Source organism: Mixophyes fleayi, chromosome 5 (genome assembly GCF_038048845.1).
Source record: "Mixophyes fleayi isolate aMixFle1 chromosome 5, aMixFle1.hap1, whole genome shotgun sequence".
Classification (NCBI taxonomy): Eukaryota; Metazoa; Chordata; class Amphibia; order Anura; family Limnodynastidae; genus Mixophyes; species Mixophyes fleayi.
Window position 1 is genome coordinate 188,867,520 of NC_134406.1, and position 15,720 is coordinate 188,883,239.

Genomic DNA, 15,720 nt, shown 5'->3' on the forward strand with positions numbered 1-15,720 from the left:
TGGCTCCTAAGGACTCTTTGAGAAACTGGAAAGCTTGAAGTGCCTCAGAGGACCATTGTTTAGTATTCGCCCCTTTACGAGTTAGGGCCACAATAGGAGATGCAATCGAGGAAAAATCTTGAATGAAGCGTCTATAGTAATTGGCAAAACCTAAAAAACGCTGAATTGCACGAAGAGTAGTTGGCTGAGGCCAATGTAATACAGCATTCACCTTTTCTGGATCCATCTGAAGACCAACTCCGGAGACAATATATCCCAAAAATGGAATCTGGGGCAACTCGAATGAACATTTTTCTAACTTGCAGAATAATGAATTTTTTCGGAGTCTGGAAAGGACCTCTGCCACATGTTGATGATGAGAAGGCAGGTCCTGAGAAAAGATTAATATGTCGTCCAGATAGACGACGACACAAACATATAACAAGTCCCGGAAGATCTCATTAATGAAACCCTGGAAAACAGCGGGGGCGTTACATAACCCGAAGGGCATTACTAAATATTCATAATGCCCGTCTCTGGTGTTGAAAGCTGTCTTCCATTCGTCACCGGACCTGATTCGAATTAAATTATAGGCACCACGAAGATCCAACTTGGTAAAGATCCGGGCTACCTTGATACGATCAAATAACTCAGTAATTAATGGAATGGGATACCGATTTTTGATAGTTATGGCGTTAAGTCCACGGAAATCTATGCAAGGATGTAATGACCCATCCTTCTTTTTTACGAAGAAAAAACCTGCTCCAGCGGGAGAGGTAGAAGGTCGAATAAATCCTCGCTGGAGATTCTCTTTGATGTACTCAGATGTGGCTTGAGATTCAGGTAACGAAAGTGGATACACACAACCCCTGGGAGGAGTCTTGCCAGGTTGAAGATCAATCGGACAGTCCCACGAACGATGAGGAGGAAGACGTTCAGACTGAAGTTTATCAAATACATCGGCAAAAGAAGCATACTGAGGAGGAAGTCCCGGTGAACAAGGTGAAATGGAGGATTGCTGTATCTTGAGAGGAACGACTTGAGAAAGGCAACGATGATGATACTCAGACCCCCAAGACGTAACTTGAGGAGTGTGCCAGTCAATCTGGGGAGAATGACGTTGAAGCCATGGAAGGCCTAATACAATCGGACTGGTAGTAACAGGAAGAATTAAAAATGAAATTTCCTCCTGGTGTAATACACCAATTTGAAGGGTTACTGGAGACGTACTCTGGGTGATGAGACCATTAATAATGCGTGATCCATCGATAGCAGTCACAGTAATTGGTATTTTCAAAGTAATCACTGGTAGGGACCATTGATTCACGAGGGATTTAAAAATAAAATTTCCTGCAGCTCCAGAGTCAATAAGTGCTTGGGACATGAAAGATTTGGTAGCAAAGGAAACAGTAACATCAAAAGCACAAACTTTTAATTTCGTAGAACATGGAGAGGACTCCAGGGACCCTAACTTCACCTCTGCAGAACTGGTTAGGGCCTGGCATTTCACGATTTTTTAGGGCATGAATTGAGCATATGAGTAGAATCAGCACAATAGATACAAAGTCTATTTTTTACTCTTCGGTCCCTCTCCTCTGAAGTTAATTTGGAGCGACCTATCTCCATAGGTACTACCGGAGATGAAACTTGGCGAACTTGAGGACTTGAGCGAAGAGGTGCTTTATATGAAGTTGTTTTTTCAGACTCTCTTTCAAGAAATCTCATGTCTACATGATGGCAAAGAGAAATCAAATCTTCTAGAGAAGTAGGTAATTCTTGAGTAGTCAGTGCATCTTTAATTTTATCAGAAAGCCCCTGCCAGAAGGTGGCAATTAAAGCTTCAGTGTTCCACTAAAGTTCAGAGGCTAATATCCGAAATTGAATGACGTACTGGGCTACAGTACGAGAACCCTGACGTAGACGGAGGATGCTGGATGCAGCGGAAATAACACGACCAGCTTCATCAAATACACTTCGAAACGTGGAAATAAATTTGGCACTATCTTGTAATAATGGATCATTTCTTTCCCACAGAGGGGAAGCCCATGCGAGAGCTTGTCCGTAAAACAAAGAAATGAGATAGACCACTCTGGAACGATGAGTAGAGAAATTGTGAGGTTGAAGCTCAAAATGAACTGAGCATTGATTTAGAAAACCCCTGCATGTTTTGGGGTCTCCATCATATTTTGAAGGAGTAGGCAGGTGTAGCGTGGAAGCAGTAGACACCTGGGATGGCACTGGGGAAACGGATGCAGGCACAGGAGCATCAACAGTAGCTGTGATATTTTGCGCAGAAGTTCCTTGGGATGCTAATGCCTGGCAACATTGCAGCAATTGTTGTTGGCGAACATCCTGTTGTTCAATACGGGTAACCAGATACTGCAGCATCTCTTTAGCTGTAGGTTCCAATCCTGGGTCTGTCATGGCCTGATCTTACTGTCACGGGCACTAGGAGTCTTTGCCCAGGATATCACCAGATGATGGACTTACCAGAGTAATATAGCTGGTATTATGGTTCTCTGGTAGCAGGGTGACAACGTAACAGGAGAATCAGCAGATGGTGAGAGAATGCTCAATGAAAGTCTATAACTAGCAGCAACTGGTAATGACTTAGATGTATGAACACGAGGAACCAGATGGACAAGTAAACGTGAGGAGAGTCAGTGGTCTGCGTACAGCAAGTTGTAGCACTGCTATAGTGAGGAGGAATGTCCAGGAGTAGAGAGGAGGTAGTGAAAGTCAGTGGTCTGCGTATAGCAAGTTGTACCACTGTCTATAGTAAAGGAATGGGTTCCAGGTGCAAGTAGGTAACGGGGAAGTCAGTTGTCTGCGTACAGCAAGTTGTACCACTGCTTATGTGAGAGGATACTTGAAACTGGTGCCAATGGGAAACAGGAGTCAGTGGTCTGCGTTCAGCAAGTTGTACCACTGCTATATATATGTGAGGAGGGGCACGAGGAGATGAATGGAATACAGAGGATACACGGGCGGCACACAGAACTTGATCCCACGATGATAACCACAATACAATAATAACTGACAAGCGCTGCTTGAAGTATGCAAAGTCACTATAGAGATCCAGGTAATAGGAAACAAAGTCAATAGTAACAATAGCTTCAGTAGATGGAAGACTCCGGAGATGAACACAACACAGTCCAGACGGATATGCAACACAATAGCAAAGTCAATGGAAAGTATGCATACCGCGGTTCAGGAGAGCAGGCTGTCAAGGAGCAGTGAAGGGATACCTGAACGGCTGAACGCCGGCAGGAGGAGAGACCACTGGAGGATGGAAGCGGTAATCAGGTTGGTGCAGCGCACGAAAGGTAACCGGTAATCAAAGGAGCAATACTCTGGAAGCAGTAGTAAGTAAAACTGGAAACATGATGAACACGGGAGAGTTGAGGCTGTCTGGTATCCGGCAGTAGTAGCGGAGGCAGCGGAGGGGAGACACGCTGAACACAGGAGAGTAGAGGCGGTCTGGAATCCGGCAGTAGTAGCGAAGGCAGCGGAGGGGAGACACGCTGAACACAGGAGAGTAGAGACGGTCTGGAATCCGGCAGCAGTAGCAGATAGGAATCAGTGGAGAGCTGACACGATGAACACAGGAGAGTTGAGACGGTCTGGAACCCGGCAGTAGTAACGGAGGCAGCGGAGAGCAGACACGCTGAACACTGTAGAGTTGAGGCGGTCTGGAATCCGGCAGCAGTAGCAGATAGGAAACAGCTGAGTGCAGACACGATGAACACAGGAGAGTTGAGACGGTCTGAGATCCGACAGCAGTAGCAGATAGGAATCAGCTGGAGCTGAATACACGAGGAAACACAGGAACACCTTCAGAGGCTCATGGGGAATGAGACTCCAAGATCAGGCAACTAGGTAATGATCACAGGTGGTTTAAATAGGGAGGGTTGCCTGATCATCCAATTAATTAAAAGCAACAGGTACTGAAGGTTTCATAAGAGCTGCACATGCGCAGACCCTCAGGATGGCGGACGGCCACGGTTCCTGAACACAGGAGAAATGGCACCCCGGCAACCACCAACCACCAACCACTCCCAACTGTCACTTCTCCTTCAAAAAATATATATATATTTTTTTTAAATCTTTATAAACACTTTTAACAATTAACACATTAAATTAACAAATTAAAAACATTTCGGTATACCAAATTTCAGCCCTTTCTGAGTTTTTTTTCCCACACACACTAAGAATTTAGTAGGTCAGTGTATAACTCCGCCCAGCAGGTGGCGCTGCAGCTTGGTTTTTTTTCCCCAAACACAGACACACGCCACTAACTAGGCTTTTATATTTTATATATATATATATATATATATATATATATATATATATATATACACATACATACACACACACACACACACACACACATACTGTTTTCAGCAGATTATCCAGCCAATCAGATGATAAAAGACTGTTTGGCCTGATAGCACAGCAGTATGTAGCCTGCAACAAGGAACAATTCCATTCCATTGTTTGCTAAACTGAATTAAAATTCTCGTTCAACAGTGGAACAGTGTCATTCCAATTCTGCACTGTGTATGTAACAACAATTTAGCTGATTACGTATGACACTGGGTGCGGACTCACCAAGCTGGCAGACACGTAAGAGCTGTAGGTGAAAGAAGGCAGCCGGATCCAGCTCCGCTTCTATGGACTCTACCTGTGGTTGGAGAGCGAGCAGCTGCTGGCTTTCACTAAGGTGTCCCTGGAGCAATTGCAGCTGTGTGGAGGACACCCAGAACCTGCTGCTGCACATCAGTTTTAACGTGACCGAGGAGGCAGGAGGCACAGACCCTCTGCTCCGCCTGGTGGTGCACCTGCTGTGGAAGAGCCAGAAGTTCCAGCTATAATAACAACAGCCTCTGCTTTAATTTGTCCAGTTAGTACGAGTCTAGTTTGCATTGGCAGGCACTTCAAAGGAAGTGGAGATGTGTTGGCCAGAATAAACAGCTCTATTCACTGCAATGTATTGTTAAATTATTGCCCAATGTTGTAAAGGTATAAGAGCTGAATACTCCTTATAGCTGTAATCAACCTTGGATTCTTTGGTGCAAAGTGGATTACTAGGTACTGGCTGTGGAGGATCTCTACTTTCAGGCATTGAGCTATGACAAATTAGCTGCAGCCAGTAGCCTGAACCAGCTGCAGCAACAGTACAAGCAATCCGAGCAAGTAAAACTAGTGTATATGAAATAAAAGCAGAACATGTGTTGTGCTAGAGATAAAAAAAGATTGCTATTATTAGGGCTATGGGATAGAGGAGTGGAGTTATGGGGTGGGGGGATATGGAGGGAGCAGCGAGAGATGGGGAATAGGTGAGAGTGAGGAATTTGAGACAACAGTTACGGGGGCAGGTTTTAAGAGAGAGTGGAGGGAGCAGTAAGCATGGTCACAGAGGTGTTAATACAATATTTATGTATATTAACATTCCCGCCTTTTTGATGAATGTTTTATAGGAGGCTTGGTTTTTAAACAAGCTGAAATATGTGCTTGTAATGGGAGTAATGGGATGATACAGCGATTGACAGATAACTCCCTGGCTCAGGTTCATAACATTTTCTAAACAACTACACCGCTCTTGGACCAGATGAAGAGCACAGATATGAAGATAAATCATGTATAGTGTGTGCACATGAATCAGTAGGTTGATATGGACTTTTCCTTTCTCCCGTCATTGAAAAAATCGCTTCAATTATCATATTTTCTTGTAGTGTGTACCCAACCTTAATCTATGTTTCAAAAGCTATGAACAATCTAACTTGGGCTGCCATTCCATTCAATACCCCGAGGGAGCTTTGACAAGTAGTTTCCTTTTCAAATGCTGGGGTCATTTATTTTTTCTGGTCTTTAATTGACAGCAAAACATTAAAAAAAAAAATCTATGTTACATGATGGGTCTATTTATGGTTGATAATGTTCTATTTAACCTTTACTTTATGTAAATATTGCCAAAGGCTTGACACTTTAATAAAGGAGAAGTGAACACAAAAAAAAGGATTTAATAACATTCCTCATAAGAGGAATCTGAAAATGATAAATGGGTGATGCCTACACTGTATTACAGCAGTGATATCATCTCCATCTTTACTGACTGGAGACTTCCAAAGTAATCTCTACCAGTGGGTAGCACTGGATGGTATATACTATGAGCAAACACAATGTAATCATGATGGAAATCTTCTGTTCTGTTGTTTATTGGGAGATATAAACTTGGGAAAGAAATAAGATAAACTAGTCAGTGATTCAAAAAGAGGGATAGACCTATAAAAGAAATTTGGTGGCATCACATGATCAGGAAGATAAAACTGGCTTCACCCTTCCACTTTAACATGGCAAAATAATTTAGTTCCACTTAAGTCTAGTTTAATTCCTAACCCAACTGCATTGTTGTGATTTAATAATGAAATGTTTTTAGTTTACTTATCATAGTATTATGTTTAAAGTATACAATATGCATTTATATATAATATGATTGGGAATAAGAACTAACGTGTACACATTGTTGCTTTTATAATGTCTCTTAGACAAAGCATTTCATTTCATCCATATAATCATGCAAATATTTTCAATATAATAATATTATTGTTACTATCATGTAAATCAGTTTGACAATGTGCAGATTCATATCACCACTTTTCTACTTTTAGGCCTGATTTAGAATTTTGCTCCTTGAACGTACATGTAAAAATTTTGTCGCAAAAATGTGCATTTTGAGTCGCACGTATCTCAAGATAAGAAACACACTGCTGAAAACCCAGCAGTACTTCTATAGTAACAGAATTTTCAATTTAAGATATAATGAAATACAAACATCATTACATTCTTCATATACAGCATTATAATCCCGCTGTAGTACAAATGGAGGTAGATCAGATCTAATTTTGTTACTCATGTGCAGTCAGAAATGTGTATATTTATACCCCACAAATGTATTTATGTCCAGCTCTAAATGAGACACCACAGTACTACTACACTTCCAAATATCTTTTTTTGGAGTTCTAATAGATACATATAGTTGTGTTGCTGTTTATAGATTTCCAGTACATATTTGTTTTGAAAAGCAGCTAAAGGTTCTATTAATGTAAAGCAGTAGAGTTACCAGTATTTTCAGACATAGCTTCATACATGCAGGCCAGTGCTGCGAAATGTGATGCCCCCTTCAATCTGCAAATTAGCACCCTTCTCTTTTATAAATGAACATTTGTTCACACCTACAGTACTTTCGCTAATCTCCGCCGTCGCTGTAAAGGTAAGTGTACATTTTAATTATATCGTTATTGATGTGTTTGTGGTTTTTTTGTAGGTATACCGTACCCAACCCCAATCAACAGCACTTTGCTATATTATTCTCCTCAAATAACACAAGATTCAGTGGGCTTTCCTTGCTCCACAATAAGGATGGCATACACTTTGCACTTTTGTTACATCCTCTTTTCTCTTGACATAACCATGTAGTTGCTTCAATAACATAGGCCCCTCACCCAGCAGATACAGAATAGTAAGACAATTGGTGCAGTTTCTCACAAACTAAACACAGTCTCTGTCCCCTAATTATCTTTCCCTACACATCAGTCTCGTTTTCATATCTCAGTCCAGCAAAAGTGTATAATACAATATTCTTCAGGCCTCCCCACCTGTTCCCTACTTGACTAATAACACAAGGCACAGTCCAAGTAAATCTACAGCAAATAAACATGGGTTACTTATCCCCACTGATCGATCAGCATCTGTATCCAAGATGGCTCCTTTCAATTCAGGTTTCTGGTAAGGTATCTCACTCTTCACTGTGAAGTCTTATCTAATCTCTTAGGTTGTCTCTCTCTCTCTTTAATTCCTCTGTCTCTCAGGTCTCTTAGACTCCCATGTTCCTCTCTCTGACAGACTGCAGGGGACTCTCCCAGGATGTCTGTCCTTCTGAGTGCCTCTCAGAATCTCAAATGCCATTTGCAACTGCTCCTTCACAAGCTCCTCCTCTTCACTACATACTGGGAGATGTAGTTCTCTGCGTGCAGGGGAGGCATCCAAAGCTGGATCAGAAGTGCCACGTTAATATATACATGTGAAGAGGTATTTAGCATAGGGTAATGGTCTAAAGTGGTTTAACAAACAATTTACAAATTATTTATATAGTTATGTGGCTAGTACTTGTTGCAATAAATTAATTAATAAATTAATTCAAACAATTAATTTGAGTTTTTCCCATTTTCAGTACAATAATGATGTGAGAATCATGACAAACAAAATAACAGCTTTACAGCAAACTTATGTTAGCTGATAGTGAAAGAAGTTACCTCCATAAAATGAACAATTCAGTTACTGTATTGAAATACATGTAGTGGCAAGTGAGAATAAAAAGGTAGGGCACAGAAGTCATTTGTTGTTCCTTACTGCCTTACTGCAAATTCAAGGCACTTAGAGAGACAAATGAGAGGCATATGTGTGAGCAGTACAGTCATGGCCAAAAATTTTGAGAAAGTATTGGTTTTCACAAAGTTTGCTGCTTCAGTGTTTTTAGACCTTTTTGTCAGATGTTGCTATGATATACTGAAGTAAAATTACAAGCATTTCCTAAGTGTCAAAGGCTTTTATTGACAATTAGATTAAGTTTATGCAAAGAGTCAATATATGCAGTGTTGACCCTTCTTTATGAAGAACTCTACTATTCGCCCAGGCATACTGTCAGTTAACTTCTAGGCCACATATTGACTGATGGCCGCCCATTCTTGCCTAATCAATGCTTGGAGTTTGTCAGAATTTGTGGGTTTTTGTTTGTCCATCTGTCTCATGAGGATTGACCACAAGTTCTCAATGGGATTAAGGTCTGGGGAGTTTCCGAGCCATGGACCCAAAGTTTTGATGTTTTGATCCCCAAGCCACTTAGTTATCACTTTTGCCTTGTGCTTTAAAGGCATTGTTTGTCACCAACCTGTTCTTGGATATTTGGGAGAAGTTACTCTAGGAGGATGCTTTGGTGCCATTCTTTATTCATGGCTGTGTTATTAGGCCAAATTGTGAATGAGCCCACTCCCTTGGCTGAGACGCAACCCCACATATGAAAGGTTTCGGGATGCTTTACTGTTGGCATTACACAGGACTGATGGTAGCGCTCACCTTTCCTTCTCCAGACAAGCATTTTTCCAGATGCCCTAAACAATTGGAAAGGGGATTCATCAGAGAAAATGACTTTACCCCAGTCGTCAGCAGTCCAATCCCTGTACCTTTTGCAGAATATCAGTCTGTCCCTGATATTTTGCCTGGTGAGGTGGCTTCTTTGCTGGCCTTCTTGACACCAGGTCATCCTCCAAAAGTCTTCACCTCACTGTGTGTATGCAGATGCACTCACACCTGCTTGTTGCCATTCCTGAGCAAGCTCTGCACTGGTGGTGCCCCGATCGCGCAGCTGAATCAATTTTAAGAAACGGTCCTGGTGCCTGCTGGACGTTCTTGGGTACCCTGAAGCCTTCTTCACAACTATTAAACCTCTCTTCTTGAAATTCTTGATGATCTGATAAATGGTTGATTTATGTGCAATCTTACTAGCAGCAATATCCTTGCCTGTGAAGCCCTTTTTGTGCAAAGCAATGATGACTGCACATGTTTCCTTGCAGGTAACCATGGTTAACAGAGGAAGAACTAAAGATTTCAAGCACCACCCTCCTTTGAAAGCTTACAGTCAGTTATTCTAACTCAATCCGCATGACAGAGTGATCTCCAGCCTTGTCCTCGTCAACACTCTCACTTTTGTTAACGAGAGAATCTCTGATCTGATGTCAGCTGGTCCTTTTGTGGCAGGGCTGAAATGCAGTGTAAATGTTGTTTTTGGGATATAGTTCATTGTCAAGGCAAAGAGGGACTTTGAAATGAATTGCAATTCATCTGATCACTCTTCATGACATTCTGGAGTATATGCAAATTGGCATAATAAAAACTGAGGCAGCAGACTTAATGAAAAATAATATTTGTGTCATTCTCAAAAATTTTGCCCATAATGACTGTACATTGGTGACCTTCTTTCTCTGACCACTAACGGTCACTGGAGGTCATTTATGAAAGTGTAAAAATATGGCTCACGGGGTAAATTATGTTTTGTAATGCCATGCATAATTAAACATGTGTGGAAAGTGCATACAACAGCACCCCAAGAATTCAGCATTTACAGAAAGTGCAAGATTTTGCATCTTCTGATGAAAGAAGCTGTGTGGATTGGGGTATTCCTTGCTAAATGTGGCCTAGTTACACTTATGAACATGGTGTTGCACCTACATAGAGAAATTAGATTTTGTTTTGCAGGAAGAGATATTTAAGTGAGATTAAAAGTGTGAATACCTTATATTTATTTTGATATAAATATTATGTCATTCCCTTCAGAGTGATTTTTTAAGTTATACATTTATTTATTTTCTTTATTGGAGAAGTACACTGGAAATAAAATAAGATACACATAGTTTGGGTAGAATTGCAACCATGCCATCACAAAGTAAACACTTTCTGAAATGTAAATAACGTTACTGAAATAAAGTTTGAAGCCATAATCCAAGTAGAAGAGAATTACACCTCAAGCTAGAATACTTAAATGTGGAGATTAATGATAATTAAATAGGCTACTGTGTTGGAACGTGGAGTACAGTGATGTCAATTTAATGACACACTGTGGGGTGGATGTACGGATCACATGCAGAAAGAAATGTTTTTCCTGTAGCAATCAATGTAATACAACCTATTGTGCTGCAACTGTTATAGCTCATGCTAGGAGCTGTAATTTGTGAATAAAGCAATGCCTTTGGGTCAATTTTTGCTAGTATATATGTACAATCATATAACTTGCATTATATAATGTGTTACCAGTGGCGGATCCAGGGGGGTGATCGGGGCATTCGCCCCCCCTAGCAGCAAAAAGCTAGGTCCCAGCCGCCGATCAAAATGGGAGGGGCGGGGCTAAGCGTGAGCGGGGGTGGGGCTAAATGTGGGCCAGCCAATCAGAGTGGTCCCAGCCGGCGATCACAACGGGAGGGGGCGGGGCCAATCACGTGCAGAAGGCGGGATTTAACGCGGGCCAGCCAATCAAAGCAAAGGAGGGGCGTGATTATGCAAAATCGCCCCCCCTAAACATAAAGTCTACATCCGCCCCTGTGTGTTACTGATATTGTATATTGTATTTGTACAATTCAGAGAGTAGTGGCTGATTTTATAGAAACTGTAGAATATTCCATACCTCACCAATATGTCTGTGCCCGGCAGCTGGACAGGGGGTGTGACCACATCACAATGGAGGCATGGCCAACATTCCCACACATTGAACAAACATGTCCCTGGGCAGGACAGCAGGACAGAGCCCTAAATTCGATACGGCCCTACTGAAATTGAGACAGTTGGGAGGTATGCTACTCACTGAGGAAATACTTTTGAAAGTGCTTCAAATATGCTAAAAAAAAAAACATCTATCTGTATGTACCCTTACTGTGGATTACATGGTGTTTCTGCGTGCAGGAAGTAGTACCTAACATTTATATATTTGAATTCCATCCCTGTGTTGGCTACATTTGTACAATAAAAGTATGGGTACCTTTCAAGAGGAAATGTGAGGTTTAATATAGATTATAACCATGATCATACTGTATGTCATTGGTAAAATGAAATATAATATTTATAGTGGATTTGATGGGGATAGATGGTGTCAGGGCCGATTTTCAGTTTGATGAGTTACCCAATTTATTTTCCTGGCTGATATGAAGATTTTCCACAGCTTCAATACATGTCCAGCCTTTTTACCTGCATTTTGTATATATGGAGGATCTATAGAATACATTAGTTTCAGGGGCAACACAGGATTTATAGAAGAGGGTTTGCCTCCAGAGTGGGCATGATCAGTTTGCAAGAGGTGTGGCTATAATTTCATATAGTGCTAAGCTGCTCTCCAATCCCTTCCCATCCAGTTCAGATAAATAAGCAATGCACTACTGTTAGGTGCACACAGCTCTCTACATCACGAGCAGAGCAGTGTGGAGCTTCCAACTGTTCCTGCATTCGGAACAATGTCCTGACTGAGCCAGACAATAGCCCAAAGCCAGGACTGCCCCACCAGAACCAGGATAGTTGGCAGACTGTCCTGCTCTCTCCTACTTGGTCTTGCAGCTTTCACTACCAACTGCTGTTTCTCAAGTTTTAAGCTCAGTTACTGCTTGTCTGGATCTTGGAATGTTGGGACCCTGTTTAGAAAATAGGATAGGTACTTGAAATATGAAAAGTCTAGTATATTATTAGTATTCACATTTAATAGACATTATTAAGCAGATCCACCTGACCTGATATTAAATTGATTAGTATCAACATTTAATAAATAAACCATTTCTTCTCAAGCTAACTAAATAATTTGTATTCTTATTTAAAGAATGACCCTCCTACTCCCCAAACTCAGCTCCATGTTCAATTAATAGCCCCCAATATCCCAGCAATAAATTAAAAGTCCCATCACCTCACTTTAAATTAATAGGTCCCCTCATATCCCCATGTATTAAACTGAATAATACACACCATTAAATACATAGCTCCCACCATGAAATGAATAGCCCCCAACTTCATCCTACCATTAAACTAATACCTGAAGCACCCACCAGTACTATATTAAAAGCCCTTCTCAACCAACACTTACACTGAGAGCACCTACCCCGGACACTTACCTTTTGCCCTGCATGCTCTAGCTTGCTGCCATCACAGTGGGGGAAGAGAGCACAGGATCAATCGGTGTCGGTTGAAAGATGGATAATGTCCCCCCCCATGAAGTATAAAGTTCTCTGACCTGCATCTTCAGACATCACATTCCCAGGCCAGGAAGGGGGGGTTTCCAGGCAACTATGTTTTGATTTTTAATAAGCTCTGCTACACTTTATCTGTTTCTTGTTACAGACTTGTACTTTCTCATACTCTATCTTCGCAGACTGGGCAAGAGATTAATGGATATTGTGTAACAAGACAGGCTTGAACTGGCTTTTAACATTACCTGGGACTCACAGCTAGGAGTTAAATCCAAAGTGGGCCCTTCTGTATGCAGAACACAAGAAAAGCATAGGGAAAATGATTTTAACTGAAGGCCCCTAAACTAGGCATGTGGCTACCACCAACACAACCCATTCTATAGGGCCCAACAGTTAGGGGCGCATCAATGTGTGTCCATTTACTCCAGAGGTCCATAATTTTTTCTTCTGAGAATGTGTGGGGCTGTGCATGTTCGAGTGGAACCTCGTTTTGGCTTTCAGTTCCACTGTGATAATTATCTCAGTACTGTAGAACTAAGAGCCCAAACTAGACTCAACTGCACATGTGATAGCCCCCTCGCATGCTAAGGAATGTAGAGCGGAGTCGTCTAGTGCGGTAACTTGATATGAGTTGGTAGGCCCCTTTCACCTCAAATTTTACTGTGGGGATAAGTTACATGAAGGACAACATTGTACCAATTTATTGCTTTATTGCACAATTCGTTACTCACTTGTATCCACCAATCATGGCTGGACTTAACCACACCCCCAACCGCAAAGGAGTATAAGTCAGTGTCCAATACACTCGGCAACCAATTTCCCTGAGGAAGCCCTTCGAACCGGGTGAAACACTTTGGAAATATTGTCATACTTCATACCATCTTTATACCATCTTCATCGCTGTGAACCTGTATGTTTGTACAGTTTCAGAACAAGTTCCTGTCGCATGTGCATGCGCCTATATGTTAAAGATACGGCCGCGGCTTCAACCTATTCAATAGACTTTCTACATCTCTGGAAGAATTGAGAGTTACGGAGGGAAAGAGAAAGAAAGGTTGGAACATTTAAGATATTTATCCCTACTAACAGAGGGTAAGTTCACCTCACAATCAGTCCCGATATTGTTATATCAATCTTGGATCCAATATAAGTTTGATTATTCAATGAGTACTTTGGAACCTTTCAATATACAAGGATACTTTGTGGCTGTTTTCAATATCAAATTGACTATTTCCACCTGGTCCACTTTTTTTCAGTTCTATTAATAAGACTCTGGACGGTCACTTTTCTTTTTACACTGTGTATGTACAGCATTGATTAACGCTGAATATATTGTGGCTATGTGGTTATGCCTTTTGGTGGAGATGCACTGAAGAATTTTTGTCTCATAGCAGAGTTGCCTCTATATGTCATCATATGATATTGCAATTGCACTATGTATGAGATCAACTGTGAATAATCGTTATCTATGATTAAGACTCCTATGCATAGCATATAAACCACACATGTGAATTTATATATAATTATTTTTATATTTTTGTCTGTTTTTAAATAAATTTCGGCATCATAGATGCACTTATTAATGCCATATGCTTTATGTGAACAACAGATTTTATCATTAGCTTTGCGCAGGTTTCCTATTGTTACTTGATTTCAAAAAGGGGGGGGGGGCACTCACTTTTTATCCTGAGCTGCATTGCATATATTTATCATACTATTGAGCAGCGCAATTTGGTGTTACTTTCATGTTCTACTTGCATTTTCTTTTCTACCATCAAATGATATGTTTCTATATATGTTTCTATGTTAAATTAATTGATGGCGAGAGAAATCTAATTTTGGAATAGGAGATGAAATGAGGATGTGGGGTGAACTGAAAGGGTAAGGAACCAATAAAGCAGCATTTATTTAGCCCTCTCTGGTATACTATCTGCTGAACTCTAGAAAGAAAGCTTTGATTATTGCTCATATGTATCTTATTTCATCAGACAATGAGTTGTGGTTTCAGATAGAAAATGAGTTAATCTTCCCTAGATATCTTTAATTTTATTGCATCTTGCTAGAGTGAGCAGGGGACAATAAAAGCCTTGGCTAGATATATGGCAGAATGCTGACCTAGCAAACAAGAACAGACCAGATGTACCCAGTTTAATAAAACTAATCAAAAACTGAGAGCTTATTTCCGCTAGTCTTTAGGACCTAGATTAATAACTAAGATATCTTAATGTTCCAAAATAATAGCAAAGAAAGGATACATGAAAACAAAAGGGAAGGACATGTGGCTTGCGTCAGATATAAATCAACCCAATAATGTACATGGTTTGTTAGGAACTGTGGATATATGTATCATGTATTTTATGATTAGAAATAAATGAAGATCATTCTTTTTCCATGTAAGCGAACGGAAAACAAGAAGCGGCTGGTAAATTGCCACAGGCCCGTTTTAACGGGCTGTAATGTGTCATCATCACTGAAATACAACAGCTGACATAGAATTAGTCTTATGACTCAATTCTGGAAAGAAAACTTCTTTTATCAAAGCTTTGACATGAAAATGTAATTGAGACATGTTTTTTTTTAGCTCACAAATATATGTCAAAGAGTATTATAATATAAGGATTGGTTGGCACATTGACAAAGAATTTTTGTGACTTTGCAATATCCAGTGGGAAATGTAGCAAGGTTCATCGACATCATTTTGAAGAGCGATAACAAAAAATCCAATGTGAATTAATTGCCTAATAAGCTATCTTAATAAATAAAAAAAAACTCACTTTAGACTGACCAATTTGAACTGCAAATGTTTCCTTACTGGCTTATGAAGCCAACAAACATCTATTAACACTATAACATATATCCAGCTCATGTTATCAACTAAATAGTGGCTGCTTGCCATCAAAAATATTCCTGTATCTACATTATATATTTTATATAGCTTGTATATTATATATGATATCAATGATTC